Raw genomic sequence first — 23,136 nt, forward strand, 5'->3', positions numbered from 1 at the left:
AATCCCCTCCAGGAACCTAACTATAGCGACTTATGCAGATGACACGGCTTTCCTCGCCTCCTCATCCGACCCACGAGAAGCCTCCGAAACAATCCAAAGGCAAATGGACGCGCTACATCCCTGGCTCAGCAGGTGGAACATCGTAGTGAACGCGGAAAAATCTACCAAACAACATTTGCACTAAGGAGAGGAGACTGCCCACCGGTCACGCTAAACGGAGTCATCATTCCCAACGCACCCGCACCCAAGTACCTAGGACTTACCCTGGACCGCAGGCTCACTTGGCGTCCCCACATCGTCAGCAAACGCATACAGGCCGATGCGCGTCTGAGGCAGATGCATTGGCTTATTGGGAGAGGGTCCAAGCTAAGGCAGAACCACAAAATCCTGGTGTACAAGGCAATTCTCAAGCCCATCTGGACCTACGGGATACAGCTATGGGGCACGGCAAGCCACACGAATCGCCTGCGTATACAGCGGTTCCAGAATAGGTGCTTGAGAATTGCCTGTAATGCGCATCCCTACCACGAGAATGTCGCCATACATAGGGAACTTGGAATCCCACAGTCGCTATGAAATTCTCCAGCTCAGGCGAGAGATACCTGAAAAGGCTTCGAAAACCACCCTAACCACCTCGCCACCAACCCTGTTAGACAATAGCCAAACAAGCAGACGTCTCATGAGGAGACACCCTTCGATCTTCCACAACAATAGACAACACATATAAAACCCGCCACAAATACATGTACAATAGTATCCCTTAAGCTAATTTCCCCCGCAAAAACCATTTAATTATTGGTCCACTAGGACAGATTTTAAATAAATAAACGCACGCTAAAAAAAAAAAAAAAAAAAACAAAAAAAAAAAACTAATAAATTGATGACGAGGTATTTTGCAAACTTGACTATATATTCTTTAAAGTCTTTATATCAAAAATTATATGATAGGGACAATATCATATGCGTCACTAAATTGATGACGAGGTGTTTGGCAACTTGACACAATTCATTAAAGTCTTTATATTAATTATATGATAGGGACAATATCATAATGCGTCACTAAATTGATGACGAGGTATGTTGGCAAACTTGATGATACAATTCTTTAAAGTTTTATATCAAAAATTATATGATAGGGACATATCATATGCTCATAAATGATGACGAGGTGTTGGCACTTGACACAATCATTAAAGTCTTTATATTATTATATGATAAAATATCATATGCGTCACTAAATGATGACGAGGTGTTTGGCAACTTGACACAATTCATTAAAGTCTTTATATTAATTATATGATAGGACAATATCATATGCGCACTAATTGATACGAGGTATTTGGCAACTTGATACAATTCTTTAAGTTTTTATAAAATTATATGATAGACAATACATATGCGTCACTAAATTGATGACGAGGTGTTTGCAACTTACACATTCATTAAAAGTCTTATATTAATAATGATAGGACAATATCATATGCGTCACTAAAATGATGACGAGGTATTTGCAACTTGATACAATTCTTTAAAGTTTTTATATCAAAAATTATATGATAGGGACAATATCATATGCGTCACTAAATTGATGACGAGGTGTTTGGCAACTTGACACAATTCATTAAAGTCTTTTATATTAATTATATGATAAGGGACAATATCATATGCGTCACTAAATGATGACAGGTATTTGCAACTTGATAAATTCTTAAAGTTTATTCAAAAATTATATATAACAATATCATATGCGTCACTAAATGATGACGAGGTGTTTGGCAACTTGACACAATTCATTAAAGTCTTTATATTAATTATATGAATAGGGACAATATCATATGCGTCACTAAATTGATGACGAGGTATTTGGCAACGTGATAGAATTCTTTAAAGTCTTTATATCAAAAATTATACGATAGGGACAATATCATATGCGTCACTAAATTGATGACGAGGTATTTGGCAACTTGATATAATTCTTTAAAGTCTTTATATCAAAAATTATATGATAGGGACAATATCATATGCGTCACTAAATTGATGACGAGGTGTTTGTTTGGCTACAGGAAAAATCATTTATTTATCGAATCATCAAGCAAAGGATAAGCTTCAGTGGATCGCAGTATGGCAGCTGCTCAACCACTTACAACACCTTGCCTGTTACAAAAGTCGTTTACAATTGATTCTAGGCTTTGTCATTGTATTAAATAATGCTTTTATATGTAACTAGCGCGGCATCAGGTGATCGAAGATCCTCCTAATTTACTATGTTACAAATTACATTGGCATCACATCCATTGTCGTTTATAAAATAAATTATAAACTTTAAATGGTTTAGAAGCCATACAATGCAAATTGCCCCTTATTTATCATTGCAGTCCAGCACGGATACGACCTTAGAGGCGTTCAGGCATAATCCAACGGACGTAGCGTCATACCACTGTTCGCTCGAACAAGTATTGTGCCATTGGTCCGTACCTGCGGTTCCTCTCGTACTACGCAGGAATGCTGTCGCAACAACGTTTTGTCATTAGTAGGGTAAAACTAACCTGTCTCACGACGGTCTAAACCCAGCTCACGTTCCCTTGCATGGGTGAACAATCCAACGCTTGGTGAATTTTGCTTCACAATGATAGGAAGAGCCGACATCGAAGGATCAAAAAGCGACGTCGCTATGAACGCTTGGCCGCCACAAGCCAGTTATCCCTATGGTAACTTTTCTGACACCTCTTGTTAAAAACTCTTTAAACCAAAAGGATCGATAGGCCGAGCTTTTGCTGTCCCTGTGTGTACTGAACACCGAGATCAAGTCAGCATTTGCCCTTTTGCTCTATGTGTGGTTTCTGTCCGCACTGAGCTGGCCTTGGGACACCTCCGTTATTATTTGAGAGATGTACCGCCCCAGTCAAACTCCCTACCTGGCAATGTCCTTGAATTGGATCATACCTGAGTAATTGGAGTTATACCAAATTTTCAAATCAAAAATACATAAATGCATCGTTTTATTAAAGAATTTGTTTGCGATTATATAACAAACTCGTGATACTTTGATCAAGAAGCTTGCATCAAAACCCAATACCATAAGATATAATAAATATATCCGTATAATGGCTAGGAAATGATACACGTTCCATTTAATCAAGTAAGTAAGGAAACAATAAGAGTAGTGGTATTTCATTGACGATACCAAACCGAGGTCTAATATCTCCCACTTATTCTACACCTCTTATGTCTCCTTACACTGCCAGATTAGAGTCAAGCTCAAAAGGGTCTTCTTTCCCCGCTAATTATTCCAAGCCCGTTCCCTTGGCTGTGGTTTCGCTAGATAGTAGATAGGGACAGTAGGAATCTCGTTAATCCATTCATGCGCGTCACTAATTAGATGACGAGGCATTTGGCTACCTTAAGAGAGTCATAGTTACTCCCGCCGTTGACCCGCGCTTACTTGAATTTCTTCACTTTGACATTCAGAGCACTGGGCAGAAATCACATTGTGTCAACACCCGCTAGGGCCATCACAATGCTTTGTTTTAATTAGACAGTCGGATTCCCCAAGTCCGTGCCAGTTCTGAATTGATTGTTAATTGATAATCGTTATAATTGATAAGAACTAATTGGTTTAACCCAAATAGTATTCTTAAAAATTTTAGCAAGAAAGTTCCACAATTGGCTACGTAACTAAACTATCCGGGGAACAAGTAACTAACATAAATGCTAGAAACTCTATTTACCCAGAACGAGCACATAAACCATGTTATTGTTTCCCAATCAAGCCCGACTATCTCAATCTTCAGAGCCAATCCTTATCCCGAAGTTACGGATCTAATTTGCCGACTTCCCTTACCTACATTATTCTATCGACTAGAGACTCTTCACCTTGGAGACCAGCTGCGGATATTGGTACGGCCTGTTGAGAAGTTTGCGTGTCCCCACCATAAATTTTCAAGGTCCGAGGAGAAAATATCGACACAACAGTATATGTCATGCTCTTCTAGCCCATCTACCATATCTCTCTGCGAAAGACTTCCATGGTAGTACGGCTATAAAACAGAAAAGAAAACTCTTCCGATATCTCTCGACGGCTTCTTTATGGTCGTTCCTGTTGCCAGGATGAGCACGAGGCCCATATTTAATAACAAACGGATACTCAACAGGTTACGGAATTGGAACCGTATTCCCTTTCGTTCAAAATTATTCAAGTGTATTATATTCGCTTTGTTTATATAGTTAGGCATTTTTGTTTTACTTGAAAATTTTCGGCTTTCGCCTTGAACTTAGGACCGACTAACTCGTGATCAACCACTGTTCACACGAAACCCTTCTCCACTTCAGTCCTCCAAGGTCTCATTCGATTATTTGCTACTACCACCAAGATCTGTACCAATGGCAGCTCCATGCAGGCTTACGCCAAACACTTCTACGCATACCATTGTACCTTCCTACTCACTAAAGTTTCAAAATTTATATCACAAGTAATATAAATCATCTACTTTAGCGGTAATGTATAGGTATACAACTTAAGCGCCATCCATTTTAAGGGCTAGTTGCTTCGGCAGGTGAGTTGTTACACACTCCTTAGCGGATTTCGACTTCCATGATCACCGTCCTGCTGTTTTAAGCAACCAACGCCTTTCATGGTATCTGCATGAGTTGTTAATTTGGGCACCGTAACATTACGTTTGGTTCATCCCACAGCGCCAGTTCTGCTTACCAAAAGTGGCCCACTGGGCACATTATATCATAACCTTGAACTTCATATCAAGAAAGTTAAGGTTCTTACCCATTTAAAGTTTGAGAATAGGTTAAGATCGTTTCGACCCTAAGGCCTCTAATCATTCGCTTTACCAGATAAGATTATTTTATATAATATTAAAATGCACCAGCTATCCTGAGGGAAACTTCGGAAGGAACCAGCTACTAGATGGTTCGATTGGTCTTTCGCCCCTATACTCAATTCTGACAATCGATTTGCACGTCAGAACTGTTTCGGTCTTCCATCAGGGTTTCCCCTGACTTCAACCTGATCAAGTATAGTTCACCATCTTTCGGGTCACAGCATATATGCTCAAGGTACGTTCCAGTTAGAGGCATAAATAATATAAATATACATTATACATAACTATATAGAACGCCCCGGGATTGTGTTAATTAGCTATAAATAGCTAAAAAACTAATCCCATTATTAGTCAAGTTAATTACGCTATTAGGTTTACATCCCAATAACTTGCACATATGTTAGACTCCTTGGTCCGTGTTTCAAGACGGGTCCCGAAGGTATCCTGAATCTTTCGCATTGTTAATCATACAAGAGCATATAATAAACACAAAAATCAATGATAATTATGCCATTATATAATTCCGAAAAATTAACGCTCTGTAATAATATAAATCTATCAGCACTTTATCAAATTAATAACATTTATTCTGTGTTAAAATGCAAGCAATTTAATTGGAATAAACTATAAGTTATATTTTATGATAAATTTGGGATATGCTAATAGATTACAATGTCCTTATATGGAAAAAATGCACATTATTCTTAATAATATTATTTAAATATTACAATTTTAATGATGAATTTTCCATAACGGATATTCAGGTTCATCGGGCTTAACCTCTAAGCAGTTTCACGTACTGTTTAACTCTCTATTCAGAGTTCTTTTCAACTTTCCCTCACGGTACTTGTTTACTATCGGTCTCATGGTTATATTTAGTTTTAGATGGAGTTTACCACCCACTTAGTGCTGCACTATCAAGCAACACGACTCTTTGGAAACATCATCTAGTAATCATTAACGTTATACGGGCCTGGCACCCTCTATGGGTAAATGGCCTCATTTAAGAAGGACTTAAATCATTAATTTCTCATACTAGAATATTGACGCTCCATACACTGCATCTCACATTTGCCATATAGACAAAGTGACTTAGTGCTGAACTGTTTTCTTTTCGCTCGCCGCTACTAAGAAAATCCTTGTTAGTTTCTTTTCCTCCCCTAATTAATATGCTTAAATTCAGGGGGTAGTCCCATATGAGTTGAGGTTGTATATATAACTATTTTTTGCCATAAATTCTTTATATATAAATGATAAAACAATCAATTAAATTCGTTATAAATAGTTCCAATAGTTCTTGTAAGCAAAGTTATTTTTTATCCATTTAACGAACCAACGAAGAATAATAACAAAACCAAGATTTTTCTTTTTCCGAATCATTAATAAGAGACAATTCTAGATGAAAAATATTTCAATTTTTTATGCTAGACATTTCTCAGTATTATTTGATTGAAAAAGAAAATATTTCTCTTCGTTTTTCACATTCAAATGTGAGATAATGTTTTTCATTTCTTTTTTAATATTATGAATAAAATCATTATTTAATCCAATAATATACCATATGCTTATAAAAAATTTATAAACAACTTAATTAGCATAGTCTTACAACCCTCAACCATATGTAGTCCAAGCAGCACTATAAAATTAATTAAAGTACATAACAGCATGGACTGCGATATGCGTTCAAAATGTCGATGTTCATGTGTCCTGCAGTTCACACGATGACGCACAGTTTGCTGCGTTCTTCATCGACCCATGAGCCGAGTGATCCACCGCTTAGAGTTTTATAATTCATTTTTATATAATATCAATATTGTTTTTATTGAAAGAAATTAAAAATACACCATTTTACTGGCATATATCAATTCCTTCAATAAATTTATTTTTATACCTAAAAATAAATGTTGCGATATGTCTTAGTTTCATATAAGCATTATGTATCATAAAAATCTGGTTATGGTTTGCTATTTTGGGTGACACATACTGCAAAATTTATATAAAACATTAACCTGATGGATGACAGGTACAAACATTGTATATTTTAGGTTGTTGCATTAGCCAACGTATGCTCATAACATAGATGAACAATACATATTCGCAACGCGTGTATATTATGGTCCATATACACACACACTTATTTTGAATACCACATTCAAAATTATTTTAATTTTAATTCGACTTCTACTTTCAAATTTTGTTCAGTTTCTTCGATTTCCATTTTCGAGAATTTGTTTTTATAGGAAACGCCATTGTTGTAGTAGGTACTGCCACAAATACGCACAACAACATTAATAATGTTAAAGTCTTTTTATGAGGTTGCCAAGCCCCACATATAAAATAAAAGCCATCTTCATTTTATTTTGACTTTAACTTTTGATTCCGTGGAATCATTTTGTAATATTTTTATTTTGGTAAATTGTATTTATTTGTATTATAACAAATGTTTATTAACGATAAGGATATTATACAATAATGATCCTTCCGCAGGTTCACCTACGGAAACCTTGTTACGACTTTTACTTCCTCTAAATAATCAAGTTCGGTCAACTTTTGCGAAACAACCGTAACACGCAAGGCGTCACAGTGATCACGTCCGGAGACCTCACTAAATAATTCAATCGGTAGTAGCGACGGGCGGTGTGTACAAAGGGCAGGGACGTAATCAATGCGAGTTAATGACTCACACTTACTGGGAATTCCAAGTTCATGTGAACAGTTTCAGTTCACAATCCCAAGCATGAAAGTGGTTCAGCGGTTTACCCGGACCTCTCGGTCTAGGAAATACACGTTGATACTTTCATTGTAGCGCGCGTGCAGCCCAGGACATCTAAGGGCATCACAGACCTGTTATTGCTCAATCTCATTATTGCTAGACGCAATTTGTCCATTTAAGAAGCTAGTGTCCTTATAATGGGACAAACCAACAGGTACGGCTCCACTTACATAAACACATTCAAACACAATAAACATTTTACTGCCACCATGAATGAAGGCTACATAAGCTTCAGCACCATAATCCTGAAGATATCTATTTAATATATTTGAGTCTCGTTCGTTATCGGAATTAACCAGACAAATCACTCCACGAACTAAGAACGGCCATGCACCACCACCCATAGATTCGAGAAAGAGCTATCAATCTGTCTTACACACTTATGTTCGGACCTGGTAAGTTTTCCCGTGTTGAGTCAAATTAAGCCGCAGGCTCCACTCCTGGTGGTGCCCTTCCGTCAATTCCTTTAAGTTTCAGCTTTGCAACCATACTTCCCCCGGAGCCCAAAAGCTTTGGTTTCCCGGGAAGCGACTGAGAGAGCCATAAAAGTAGCTACACCCAATTGCTAGCTGGCATCGTTTATGGTTAGAACTAGGGCGGTATCTGATCGCCTTCGAACCTCTAACTTTCGTTCTTGATTAATGAAAACATCTTTGGCAAATGCTTTCGCTTAAGTTAGTCTTACGACGGTCCAAGAATTTCACCTCTCGCGTCGTAATACTAATGCCCCCAAACTGCTTCTATTAATCATTACCTCTTGATCTGAAAACCAATGAAAGCAGAACAGAGGTCTTATTTCATTATCCCATGCACAGAATATTCAGGCATTTGAAGCCTGCTTTAAGCACTCTAATTTGTTCAAAGTAATAGTACCGGCCCACAATAACACTCGTTTAAGAGCACTAGTGCAGGTTTTTAAATAGGAGGAACATATGAAAAAATACAAGTATTTAATCACATATAAGAACTCCACCGGTAATACGCTTACATACATAAAGGTATAGTACTAACCACAATTGTAAGTTGTACTACCCGTATGAAGCACAAGTTCAACTACGAACGTTTTAACCGCAACAACTTTAATATACGCTATTGGAGCTGGAATTACCGCGGCTGCTGGCACCAGACTTGCCCTCCAATTGGTCCTTGTTAAAGGATTTAAAGTGTACTCATTCCAATTACAGGGCCTCGGATATGAGTCCTGTATTGTTATTTTTCGTCACTACCTCCCCGAGCTGGGAGTGGGTAATTTACGCGCCTGCTGCCTTCCTTAGATGTGGTAGCCGTTTCTCAGGCTCCCTCTCCGGAATCGAACCCTGATTCCCCGTTACCCGTTGCAACCATGGTAGTCCTAGATACTACCATCAAAAGTTGATAGGGCAGACATTTGAAAGATCTGTCGTCGGTACAAGACCATACGATCTGCATGTTATCTAGAGTTCAACCAATATAACGATCTTGCGATCGCTTGGTTTTAGCCTAATAAAAGCACATGTCCCATAAGGTTCATGTTTTAATTGCATGTATTAGCTCTAGAATTACCACAGTTATCCAAGTAACTGTTAACGATCTAAGGAACCATAACTGATATAATGAGCCTTTTGCGGTTTCACTTTTAATTCGTGTGTACTTAGACATGCATGGCTTAATCTTTGAGACAAGCATATAACTACTGGCAGGATCAACCAGAATAATGTTTTTCCTTCATATTCCATTCATATATTTTGAATCGAAATAAGCAATATAATAGATATATAGATATATAGATTTTTCACTTTATATAATTCCATGATTTTTATTATATTGAATAAAATTCAATATTTCGCCTTTGGGTAAAATTTTAAATATATAAGTAAAAAAATCCATTCGATTACGGCCATTTTTATATAGCATTCGTAATCCATATTTTCATTTTTAATTTATACTTGTTTTACCAATATAACAAGAATTTCATCTAATTATTGTAATATATATATTTCTATAATTTTATCTTTTTATACATACATATTTCATTATAAAATATCATTTTATTTCCAACATACATAATTATTGTATCCACACATGTACAATTTTTGTTTAACCAATATAAATATTAAGTTAAATCATTTGCATTTTGAAGATAAATTTAAAATTTATCTCTTTTCATATATATCTCTGGTAATATATAACATAAAACCAAGCGCATATGATAATATTTCCACATTTAATATATAATTTTATATTTCTTTCATAAGAATCCATATTTGTATTATACCGTAACGATATAATAATCCAACTATACGGCAGGTAATAAATTAATATTTGCCTGCCTCCAAAAATTAACGATAATATATGGAAACGATTTGTTATTCTATATATAATAGAAACTTGACTTTTGTTTCAACGATATTATCTATAAAGCGTATATTCCTATTATCCGCGGAGCCAAGTCCCGTGTTCTATAGAACTGAGAAACAAATTTGTACGGATAATAATATACTTTATTGTATGTAACCAATATAAACATAATCCGAAATAAATATTTCGAATAATGCGGGAGGTCGGCAACCACTGCCTACCTATAGTAGTTTTTGAACCCGCTGTCCTCAAAGCGGGTATTTTCAATTCCGTTTGCCACCCAACATACGGGCTATTCTCTTATATATTAAGAGATTATAGGAACATTTCATTTTTTTTCCATTATTCATATATAATATGATTATTTTTTCCCTTATACATATAATAATTAATCATTTTCATATGTATATTATTTAATTTACTCATATTATTGCCAAAATCATATGAATACATAAGTTTTGAACAATATGAGAGGTCGGCAACCACTGCCTACCTATAGTAGTTTTTGAACCCTCTGTCGTAATTCCGGTCGTTTACACTACTATACCCTCTCACTATAATGGCTTTTCTCTATAATACTAAGAGAATGTGGGATATTTTCAGCATTTTTTCCCTTATACATATAATAATTAATCATTTTCATATGTATATTATTTAATTTACTCATATTATTGCCAAAATCATATGAATACATAAGTTTTGAACAATATGAGAGGTCGGCAACCACTGCCTACCTATAGTAGTTTTTGAACCCTCTGTCGTAATTCCGGTCGTTTACACTACTATACCCTCTCACTATAATGGCTTTTCTCTATAATACTAAGAGAATGTGGGATATTTTCAGCATTTTTTCCCTTATACATATAATAATTAATCATTTTCATATGTATATTATTTAATTTACTCATATTATTGCCAAAATCATATGAATACATAAGTTTTGAACAATATGAGAGGTCGGCAACCACTGCCTACCTATAGTAGTTTTTGAACCCTCTGTCGTAATTCCGGTCGTTTACACTACTATACCCTCTCACTATAATGGCTTTTCTCTATAATACTAAGAGAATGTGGGATATTTTCAGAATTTTTTCCCTTATACATATAATAATTAATCATTTTCATATGTATATTATTTAATTTACTCATATTATTGCCAAAATCATATGAATACATAAGTTTTGAACAATATGAGAGGTCGGCAACCACTGCCTACCTATAGTAGTTTTTGAACCCTCTGTCGTAATTCCGGTCGTTTACACTACTATACCCTCTCACTATAATGGCTTTTCTCTATTATACTAAGAGAATGTGGGATATTTTCAGCATTTTTTCCCTTATACATATAATAATTAATAATTTTCATATGTATATTATTTAATTTACTCATATAATTGCCAAAATCATATGAATACATAAGTTTTGAACAATATGAGAGGTCGGCAACCACTGCCTACCTATAGTAGTTTTTGAACCCTCTGTCGTAATTCCGGTCGTTTACACTACTATACCCTCTCACTATAATGGCTTTTCTCTATAATACTAAGAGAATGTGGGAATATTTCAGCATTTTTTCCCCTATACATATAATAATTAATAATTTTCATATGTATATTATTTAATTTACTCATATAATTGCCAAAATCATATGAATACATAAGTTTTGAACAATATGAGAGGTCGGCAACCACTGCCTACCTATAGTAGTTTTTGAACCCTCTGTCGTAATTCCGGTCGTTTACACTACTATACCCTCTCACTATAATGGCTTTTCTCTATAATACTAAGAGAATGTGGGAATATTTCAGCATTTTTTCCCCTATACATATAATAATTAATAATTTTCATATGTATATTATTTAATTTACTCATATAATTGCCAAAATCATATAAATACATAAGTTTTGAACAATATCAGAGGTCAGCAACGGTCTTTCCTCTATAATACTAAGATAATATGGGAATATTTTCAGCATTTTTTCCCTTATACATTTATACATATAATAATTAATCATTTTCATATGTATATTATTTAATTTACTCATATTATTGCCAAAATCATATAAATACATAAGTTTTGAACAATATCAGAGGTCAGCAACGGTCTTTCCTCTATAATACTAAGATAATGTGGGAATATTTCATCATTTTTTCCTTTATACATTTATACATATAATATTTAATCATTTTATATGTATATTATTTAATTTACTCATATAATTGCCAAAATCATATAAATACATAAGTTTTGAACAATATCAGAGGTCGGCAACGGTCTTTCCTCTATAATACTAAGATAATATGGGAATATTTCAGCATTTTTTCCCTTATACATATAATAATTAATCATTTTCATATGTATATTATTTAATTTACTCGTATAATTGCCAAAATCCTATGAAGACATAAGAGAATACAATATGAGAGGTCGGCGCAACCATAATATAGTAGTTGATGACGAGGTGTTTGGCAACTTGATACAATTCTTTAAAAAGTCTTTATATTAATTATATGATAGGGACAATATCATATGCGTCACTAAATTGATGACGAGGTGTTTGGCAACGTGACACAAATCATTAAAGTCTTTATATTAATTATATGATAGAGACAATATCATATGCGTCACTAAATTGATGACGAGGTATTTGGCAACTTGATAGAATTCTTTAAAGTCTTTATATCAAAAATTATATGATAGGGACAATATCATATGCGTCACTAAATTGATGACGAGGTGTTTGGCAACTTGACACAATTCATTAAAGTCTTTATATTAATTATATGATAGAGACAATATCATATGCGTCACTAAATTGATGACGAGGTATTTGGCAACTTGATATAATTCTTTAAAGTCTTTATATCAAATATTATATGATAGGGACAATATCATATGCGTCACTAAATTGATGACGAGGTGTTTGGCAACTTGACACAATTCATTAAAGTCTTTATATTAATTATATGATAGGGACAATATCATATGCGTCACTAAATTGATGACGAGGTATTTGGCAACTTGATACAATTCTTTAAAGTTTTTATATCAAAAATTATATGATAGGGACAATATCATATGCGTCACTAAATTGATGACGAGGTGTTTGGCAACTTGACACAATTCATTAAAGTCTTTATATTAATTATATGATAGGGACAATATCATATGCGTCACTAAATTGATGACGAGGTATTTGGCAACTTGATACAATTCTTTAAAGTTTTTATATCAAAAATTATATGATAGGGACAATATCATATGCGTCACTAAATTGATGACGAGGTGTTTGGCAACTTGACACAATTCATTAAAGTCTTTATATTAATTATATGATAGAGACAATATCATATGCGTCACTAAATTGATGACGAGGTATTTGGCAACTTGATATAATTCTTTAAAGTCTTTATATCAAAAATTATATGATAGGGACAATATCATATGCGTCACTAAATTGATGACGAGGTGTTTGGCAACTTGACACAATTCATTAAAGTCTTTATATTAATTATATGATAGGGACAATATCATATGCGTCACTAAATTGATGACGAGGTATTTGGCAACTTGATATAATTCTTTAAAGTCTTTATATCAAAAATTATATGATAGGGACAATATCATATGCGTCACTAAATTGATGACGAGGTGTTTGGCAACTTGACACAATTCATTAAAGTCTTTATATTAATTATATGATAGGGACAATATCATATGCGTCACTAAATTGATGACGAGGTATTTGGCAACTTGATACAATTCTTTAAAGTTTTTATATCAAAAATTATATGATAGGGACAATATCATATGCGTCACTAAATTGATGACGAGGTGTTTGGCAACTTGACACAATTCATTAAAGTCTTTATATTAATTATATGATAGGGACAATATCATATGCGTCACTAAATTGATGACGAGGTATTTGGCAACTTGATACAATTCTTTAAAGTTTTTATATCAAAAATTATATGATAGGGACAATATCATATGCGTCACTAAATTGATGACGAGGTGTTTGGCAACTTGACACAATTCATTAAAGTCTTTATATTAATTATATGATAGGGACAATATCATATGCGTCACTAAATTGATGACGAGGTATTTGGCAACTTGATACAATTCTTTAAAGTTTTTATATCAAAAATTATATGATAGGGACAATATCATATGCGTCACTAAATTGATGACGAGGTGTTTGGCAACTTGACACAATTCATTAAAGTCTTTATATTAATTATATGATAGAGACAATATCATATGCGTCACTAAATTGATGACGAGGTATTTGGCAACTTGATATAATTCTTTAAAGTCTTTATATCAAAAATTATATGATAGGGACAATATCATATGCGTCACTAAATTGATGACGAGGTATTTGGCAACGTGATAGAATTCTTTAAAGTCTTTATATCAAAAATTATACGATAGGGACAATATCATATGCGTCACTAAATTGATGACGAGGTATTTGGCAACTTGATATAATTCTTTAAAGTCTTTATATCAAAAATTATATGATAGGGACAATATCATATGCGTCACTAAATTGATGACGAGGTGTTTGTTTGGCTACAGGAAAAATCATTTATTTATCGAATCATCAAGCAAAGGATAAGCTTCAGTGGATCGCAGTATGGCAGCTGCTCAACCACTTACAACACCTTGCCTGTTACAAAAGTCGTTTACAATTGATTCTAGGCTTTGTCATTGTATTAAATAATGCTTTTATATGTAACTAGCGCGGCATCAGGTGATCGAAGATCCTCCTAATTTACTATGTTACAAATTACATTGGCATCACATCCATTGTCGTTTATAAAATAAATTATAAACTTTAAATGGTTTAGAAGCCATACAATGCAAATTGCCCCTTATTTATCATTGCAGTCCAGCACGGATACGACCTTAGAGGCGTTCAGGCATAATCCAACGGACGTAGCGTCATACCACTGTTCGCTCGAACAAGTATTGTGCCATTGGTCCGTACCTGCGGTTCCTCTCGTACTACGCAGGAATGCTGTCGCAACAACGTTTTGTCATTAGTAGGGTAAAACTAACCTGTCTCACGACGGTCTAAACCCAGCTCACGTTCCCTTGCATGGGTGAACAATCCAACGCTTGGTGAATTTTGCTTCACAATGATAGGAAGAGCCGACATCGAAGGATCAAAAAGCGACGTCGCTATGAACGCTTGGCCGCCACAAGCCAGTTATCCCTATGGTAACTTTTCTGACACCTCTTGTTAAAAACTCTTTAAACCAAAAGGATCGATAGGCCGAGCTTTTGCTGTCCCTGTGTGTACTGAACACCGAGATCAAGTCAGCATTTGCCCTTTTGCTCTATGTGTGGTTTCTGTCCGCACTGAGCTGGCCTTGGGACACCTCCGTTATTATTTGAGAGATGTACCGCCCCAGTCAAACTCCCTACCTGGCAATGTCCTTGAATTGGATCATACCTGAGTAATTGGAGTTATACCAAATTTTCAAATCAAAAATACATAAATGCATCGTTTTATTAAAGAATTTGTTTGCGATTATATAACAAACTCGTGATACTTTGATCAAGAAGCTTGCATCAAAACCCAATACCATAAGATATAATAAATATATCCGTATAATGGCTAGGAAATGATACACGTTCCATTTAATCAAGTAAGTAAGGAAACAATAAGAGTAGTGGTATTTCATTGACGATACCAAACCGAGGTCTAATATCTCCCACTTATTCTACACCTCTTATGTCTCCTTACACTGCCAGATTAGAGTCAAGCTCAAAAGGGTCTTCTTTCCCCGCTAATTATTCCAAGCCCGTTCCCTTGGCTGTGGTTTCGCTAGATAGTAGATAGGGACAGTAGGAATCTCGTTAATCCATTCATGCGCGTCACTAATTAGATGACGAGGCATTTGGCTACCTTAAGAGAGTCATAGTTACTCCCGCCGTTGACCCGCGCTTACTTGAATTTCTTCACTTTGACATTCAGAGCACTGGGCAGAAATCACATTGTGTCAACACCCGCTAGGGCCATCACAATGCTTTGTTTTAATTAGACAGTCGGATTCCCCAAGTCCGTGCCAGTTCTGAATTGATTGTTAATTGATAATCGTTATAATTGATAAGAACTAATTGGTTTAACCCAAATAGTATTCTTAAAAATTTTAGCAAGAAAGTTCCACAATTGGCTACGTAACTAAACTATCCGGGGAACAAGTAACTAACATAAATGCTAGAAACTCTATTTACCCAGAACGAGCACATAAACCATGTTATTGTTTCCCAATCAAGCCCGACTATCTCAATCTTCAGAGCCAATCCTTATCCCGAAGTTACGGATCTAATTTGCCGACTTCCCTTACCTACATTATTCTATCGACTAGAGACTCTTCACCTTGGAGACCAGCTGCGGATATTGGTACGGCCTGTTGAGAAGTTTGCGTGTCCCCACCATAAATTTTCAAGGTCCGAGGAGAAAATATCGACACAACAGTATATGTCATGCTCTTCTAGCCCATCTACCATATCTCTCTGCGAAAGACTTCCATGGTAGTACGGCTATAAAACAGAAAAGAAAACTCTTCCGATATCTCTCGACGGCTTCTTTATGGTCGTTCCTGTTGCCAGGATGAGCACGAGGCCCATATTTAATAACAAACGGATACTCAACAGGTTACGGAATTGGAACCGTATTCCCTTTCGTTCAAAATTATTCAAGTGTATTATATTCGCTTTGTTTATATAGTTAGGCATTTTTGTTTTACTTGAAAATTTTCGGCTTTCGCCTTGAACTTAGGACCGACTAACTCGTGATCAACCACTGTTCACACGAAACCCTTCTCCACTTCAGTCCTCCAAGGTCTCATTCGATTATTTGCTACTACCACCAAGATCTGTACCAATGGCAGCTCCATGCAGGCTTACGCCAAACACTTCTACGCATACCATTGTACCTTCCTACTCACTAAAGTTTCAAAATTTATATCACAAGTAATATAAATCATCTACTTTAGCGGTAATGTATAGGTATACAACTTAAGCGCCATCCATTTTAAGGGCTAGTTGCTTCGGCAGGTGAGTTGTTACACACTCCTTAGCGGATTTCGACTTCCATGATCACCGTCCTGCTGTTTTAAGCAACCAACGCCTTTCATGGTATCTGCATGAGTTGTTAATTTGGGCACCGTAACATTACGTTTGGTTCATCCCACAGCGCCAGTTCTGCTTACCAAAAGTGGCCCACTGGGCACATTATATCATAACCTTGAACTTCATATCAAGAAAGTTAAGGTTCTTACCCATTTAAAGTTTGAGAATAGGTTAAGATCGTTTCGACCCTAAGGCCTCTAATCATTCGCTTTACCAGATAAGATTATTTTATATAATATTAAAATGCACCAGCTATCCTGAGGGAAACTTCGGAAGGAACCAGCTACTAGATGGTTCGATTGGTCTTTCGCCCCTATACTCAATTCTGACAATCGATTTGCACGTCAGAACTGTTTCGGTCTTCCATCAGGGTTTCCCCTGACTTCAACCTGATCAAGTATAGTTCACCATCTTTCGGGTCACAGCATATATGCTCAAGGTACGTTCCAGTTAGAGGCATAAATAATATAAATATACATTATACATAACTATATAGAACGCCCCGGGATTGTGTTAATTAGCTATAAATAGCTAAAAAACTAATCCCATTATTAGTCAAGTTAATTACGCTATTAGGTTTACATCCCAATAACTTGCACATATGTTAGACTCCTTGGTCCGTGTTTCAAGACGGGTCCCGAAGGTATCCTGAATCTTTCGCATTGTTAATCATACAAGAGCATATAATAAACACAAAAATCAATGATAATTATGCCATTATATAATTCCGAAAAATTAACGCTCTGTAATAATATAAATCTATCAGCACTTTATCAAATTAATAACATTTATTCTGTGTTAAAATGCAAGCAATTTAATTGGAATAAACTATAAGTTATATTTTATGATAAATTTGGGATATGCTAATAGATTACAATGTCCTTATATGGAAAAAATGCACATTATTCTTAATAATATTATTTAAATATTACAATTTTAATGATGAATTTTCCATAACGGATATTCAGGTTCATCGGGCTTAACCTCTAAGCAGTTTCACGTACTGTTTAACTCTCTATTCAGAGTTCTTTTCAACTTTCCCTCACGGTACTTGTTTACTATCGGTCTCATGGTTATATTTAGTTTTAGATGGAGTTTACCACCCACTTAGTGCTGCACTATCAAGCAACACGACTCTTTGGAAACATCATCTAGTAATCATTAACGTTATACGGGCCTGGCACCCTCTATGGGTAAATGGCCTCATTTAAGAAGGACTTAAATCATTAATTTCTCATACTAGAATATTGACGCTCCATACACTGCATCTCACATTTGCCATATAGACAAAGTGACTTAGTGCTGAACTGTTTTCTTTTCGCTCGCCGCTACTAAGAAAATCCTTGTTAGTTTCTTTTCCTCCCCTAATTAATATGCTTAAATTCAGGGGGTAGTCCCATATGAGTTGAGGTTGTATATATAACTATTTTTTGCCATAAATTCTTTATATATAAATGATAAAACAATCAATTAAATTCGTTATAAATAGTTCCAATAGTTCTTGTAAGCAAAGTTATTTTTTATCCATTTAACGAACCAACGAAGAATAATAACAAAACCAAGATTTTTCTTTTTCCGAATCATTAATAAGAGACAATTCTAGATGAAAAATATTTCAATTTTTTATGCTAGACATTTCTCAGTATTATTTGATTGAAAAAGAAAATATTTCTCTTCGTTTTTCACATTCAAATGTGAGATAATGTTTTTCATTTCTTTTTTAATATTATGAATAAAATCATTATTTAATCCAATAATATACCATATGCTTATAAAAAATTTATAAACAACTTAATTAGCATAGTCTTACAACCCTCAACCATATGTAGTCCAAGCAGCACTATAAAATTAATTAAAGTACATAACAGCATGGACTGCGATATGCGTTCAAAATGTCGATGTTCATGTGTCCTGCAGTTCACACGATGACGCACAGTTTGCTGCGTTCTTCATCGACCCATGAGCCGAGTGATCCACCGCTTAGAGTTTTATAATTCATTTTTATATAATATCAATATTGTTTTTATTGAAAGAAATTAAAAATACACCATTTTACTGGCATATATCAATTCCTTCAATAAATTTATTTTTATACCTAAAAATAAATGTTGCGATATGTCTTAGTTTCATATAAGCATTATGTATCATAAAAATCTGGTTATGGTTTGCTATTTTGGGTGACACATACTGCAAAATTTATATAAAACATTAACCTGATGGATGACAGGTACAAACATTGTATATTTTAGGTTGTTGCATTAGCCAACGTATGCTCATAACATAGATGAACAATACATATTCGCAACGCGTGTATATTATGGTCCATATACACACACACTTATTTTGAATACCACATTCAAAATTATTTTAATTTTAATTCGACTTCTACTTTCAAATTTTGTTCAGTTTCTTCGATTTCCATTTTCGAGAATTTGTTTTTATAGGAAACGCCATTGTTGTAGTAGGTACTGCCACAAATACGCACAACAACATTAATAATGTTAAAGTCTTTTTATGAGGTTGCCAAGCCCCACATATAAAATAAAAGCCATCTTCATTTTATTTTGACTTTAACTTTTGATTCCGTGGAATCATTTTGTAATATTTTTATTTTGGTAAATTGTATTTATTTGTATTATAACAAATGTTTATTAACGATAAGGATATTATACAATAATGATCCTTCCGCAGGTTCACCTACGGAAACCTTGTTACGACTTTTACTTCCTCTAAATAATCAAGTTCGGTCAACTTTTGCGAAACAACCGTAACACGCAAGGCGTCACAGTGATCACGTCCGGAGACCTCACTAAATAATTCAATCGGTAGTAGCGACGGGCGGTGTGTACAAAGGGCAGGGACGTAATCAATGCGAGTTAATGACTCACACTTACTGGGAATTCCAAGTTCATGTGAACAGTTTCAGTTCACAATCCCAAGCATGAAAGTGGTTCAGCGGTTTACCCGGACCTCTCGGTCTAGGAAATACACGTTGATACTTTCATTGTAGCGCGCGTGCAGCCCAGGACATCTAAGGGCATCACAGACCTGTTATTGCTCAATCTCATTATTGCTAGACGCAATTTGTCCATTTAAGAAGCTAGTGTCCTTATAATGGGACAAACCAACAGGTACGGCTCCACTTACATAAACACATTCAAACACAATAAACATTTTACTGCCACCATGAATGAAGGCTACATAAGCTTCAGCACCATAATCCTGAAGATATCTATTTAATATATTTGAGTCTCGTTCGTTATCGGAATTAACCAGACAAATCACTCCACGAACTAAGAACGGCCATGCACCACCACCCATAGATTCGAGAAAGAGCTATCAATCTGTCTTACACACTTATGTTCGGACCTGGTAAGTTTTCCCGTGTTGAGTCAAATTAAGCCGCAGGCTCCACTCCTGGTGGTGCCCTTCCGTCAATTCCTTTAAGTTTCAGCTTTGCAACCATACTTCCCCCGGAGCCCAAAAGCTTTGGTTTCCCGGGAAGCGACTGAGAGAGCCATAAAAGTAGCTACACCCAATTGCTAGCTGGCATCGTTTATGGTTAGAACTAGGGCGGTATCTGATCGCCTTCGAACCTCTAACTTTCGTTCTTGATTAATGAAAACATCTTTGGCAAATGCTTTCGCTTAAGTTAGTCTTACGACGGTCCAAGAATTTCACCTCTCGCGTCGTAATACTAATGCCCCCAAACTGCTTCTATTAATCATTACCTCTTGATCTGAAAACCAATGAAAGCAGAACAGAGGTCTTATTTCATTATCCCATGCACAGAATATTCAGGCATTTGAAGCCTGCTTTAAGCACTCTAATTTGTTCAAAGTAATAGTACCGGCCCACAATAACACTCGTTTAAGAGCACTAGTGCAGGTTTTTAAATAGGAGGAACATATGAAAAAATACAAGTATTTAATCACATATAAGAACTCCACCGGTAATACGCTTACATACATAAAGGTATAGTACTAACCACAATTGTAAGTTGTACTACCCGTATGAAGCACAAGTTCAACTACGAACGTTTTAACCGCAACAACTTTAATATACGCTATTGGAGCTGGAATTACCGCGGCTGCTGGCACCAGACTTGCCCTCCAATTGGTCCTTGTTAAAGGATTTAAAGTGTACTCATTCCAATTACAGGGCCTCGGATATGAGTCCTGTATTGTTATTTTTCGTCACTACCTCCCCGAGCTGGGAGTGGGTAATTTACGCGCCTGCTGCCTTCCTTAGATGTGGTAGCCGTTTCTCAGGCTCCCTCTCCGGAATCGAACCCTGATTCCCCGTTACCCGTTGCAACCATGGTAGTCCTAGATACTACCATCAAAAGTTGATAGGGCAGACATTTGAAAGATCTGTCGTCGGTACAAGACCATACGATCTGCATGTTATCTAGAGTTCAACCAATATAACGATCTTGCGATCGCTTGGTTTTAGCCTAATAAAAGCACATGTCCCATAAGGTTCATGTTTTAATTGCATGTATTAGCTCTAGAATTACCACAGTTATCCAAGTAACTGTTAACGATCTAAGGAACCATAACTGATATAATGAGCCTTTTGCGGTTTCACTTTTAATTCGTGTGTACTTAGACATGCATGGCTTAATCTTTGAGACAAGCATATAACTACTGGCAGGATCAACCAGAATAATGTTTTTCCTTCATATTCCATTCATATATTTTGAATCGAAATAAGCAATATAATAGATATATAGATATATAGATTTTTCACTTTATATAATTCCATGATTTTTATTATATTGAATAAAATTCAATATTTCGCCTTTGGGTAAAATTTTAAATATATAAGTAAAAAAATCCATTCGATTACGGCCATTTTTATATAGCATTCGTAATCCATATTTTCATTTTTAATTTATACTTGTTTTACCAATATAACAAGAATTTCATCTAATTATTGTAATATATATATTTCTATAATTTTATCTTTTTATACATACATATTTCATTATAAAATATCATTTTATTTCCAACATACATAATTATTGTATCCACACATGTACAATTTTTGTTTAACCAATATAAATATTAAGTTAAATCATTTGCATTTTGAAGATAAATTTAAAATTTATCTCTTTTCATATATATCTCTGGTAATATATAACATAAAACCAAGCGCATATGATAATATTTCCACATTTAATATATAATTTTATATTTCTTTCATAAGAATCCATATTTGTATTATACCGTAACGATATAATAATCCAACTATACGGCAGGTAATAAATTAATATTTGCCTGCCTCCAAAAATTAACGATAATATATGGAAACGATTTGTTATTCTATATATAATAGAAACTTGACTTTTGTTTCAACGATATTATCTATAAAGCGTATATTCCTATTATCCGCGGAGCCAAGTCCCGTGTTCTATAGAACTGAGAAACAAATTTGTACGGATAATAATATACTTTATTGTATGTAACCAATATAAACATAATCCGAAATAAATATTTCGAATAATGCGGGAGGTCGGCAACCACTGCCTACCTATAGTAGTTTTTGAACCCGCTGTCCTCAAAGCGGGTATTTTCAATTCCGTTTGCCACCCAACATACGGGCTATTCTCTTATATATTAAGAGATTATAGGAACATTTCATTTTTTTTCCATTATTCATATATAATATGATTATTTTTTCCCTTATACATATAATAATTAATCATTTTCATATGTATATTATTTAATTTACTCATATTATTGCCAAAATCATATGAATACATAAGTTTTGAACAATATGAGAGGTCGGCAACCACTGCCTACCTATAGTAGTTTTTGAACCCTCTGTCGTAATTCCGGTCGTTTACACTACTATACCCTCTCACTATAATGGCTTTTCTCTATAATACTAAGAGAATGTGGGATATTTTCAGCATTTTTTCCCTTATACATATAATAATTAATCATTTTCATATGTATATTATTTAATTTACTCATATTATTGCCAAAATCATATGAATACATAAGTTTTGAACAATATGAGAGGTCGGCAACCAC

General features: G+C 35.0%; 6 non-coding genes across 6 annotated transcripts; all 6 read right to left on the reverse strand.

Annotated features, from left to right (window-relative positions):
- Window positions 1-2,080: 2,080 nt before the first annotated feature.
- Window positions 2,081-6,042, reverse strand: LOC117149532. The gene has a single exon (XR_004460359.1). It is a non-coding gene; the product is annotated as a large subunit ribosomal RNA (ribosomal RNA).
- A 395-nt stretch (window positions 6,043-6,437) lies between these two features.
- On the reverse strand, window positions 6,438-6,616 carry LOC117149526. Its single transcript, XR_004460353.1, has one exon. It is a non-coding gene; the product is annotated as a 5.8S ribosomal RNA (ribosomal RNA).
- A 686-nt stretch (window positions 6,617-7,302) lies between these two features.
- Window positions 7,303-9,297, reverse strand: LOC117149530. Its single transcript, XR_004460357.1, has one exon. It is a non-coding gene; the product is annotated as a small subunit ribosomal RNA (ribosomal RNA).
- A 5,250-nt stretch (window positions 9,298-14,547) lies between these two features.
- Window positions 14,548-18,509, reverse strand: LOC117149527. The gene has a single exon (XR_004460354.1). It is a non-coding gene; the product is annotated as a large subunit ribosomal RNA (ribosomal RNA).
- A 395-nt stretch (window positions 18,510-18,904) lies between these two features.
- On the reverse strand, window positions 18,905-19,083 carry LOC117149529. Its single transcript, XR_004460356.1, has one exon. It is a non-coding gene; the product is annotated as a 5.8S ribosomal RNA (ribosomal RNA).
- Window positions 19,084-19,769: 686 nt separating this feature from the next.
- On the reverse strand, window positions 19,770-21,764 carry LOC117149531. The gene has a single exon (XR_004460358.1). It is a non-coding gene; the product is annotated as a small subunit ribosomal RNA (ribosomal RNA).
- Between the last annotated feature and the right edge of the window lie 1,372 nt (window positions 21,765-23,136).

This window comes from Drosophila mauritiana, unplaced genomic scaffold, assembly GCF_004382145.1.
Source record: "Drosophila mauritiana strain mau12 unplaced genomic scaffold, ASM438214v1 U_24, whole genome shotgun sequence".
In the NCBI taxonomy this organism is placed as follows: domain Eukaryota; kingdom Metazoa; phylum Arthropoda; class Insecta; order Diptera; family Drosophilidae; genus Drosophila; species Drosophila mauritiana.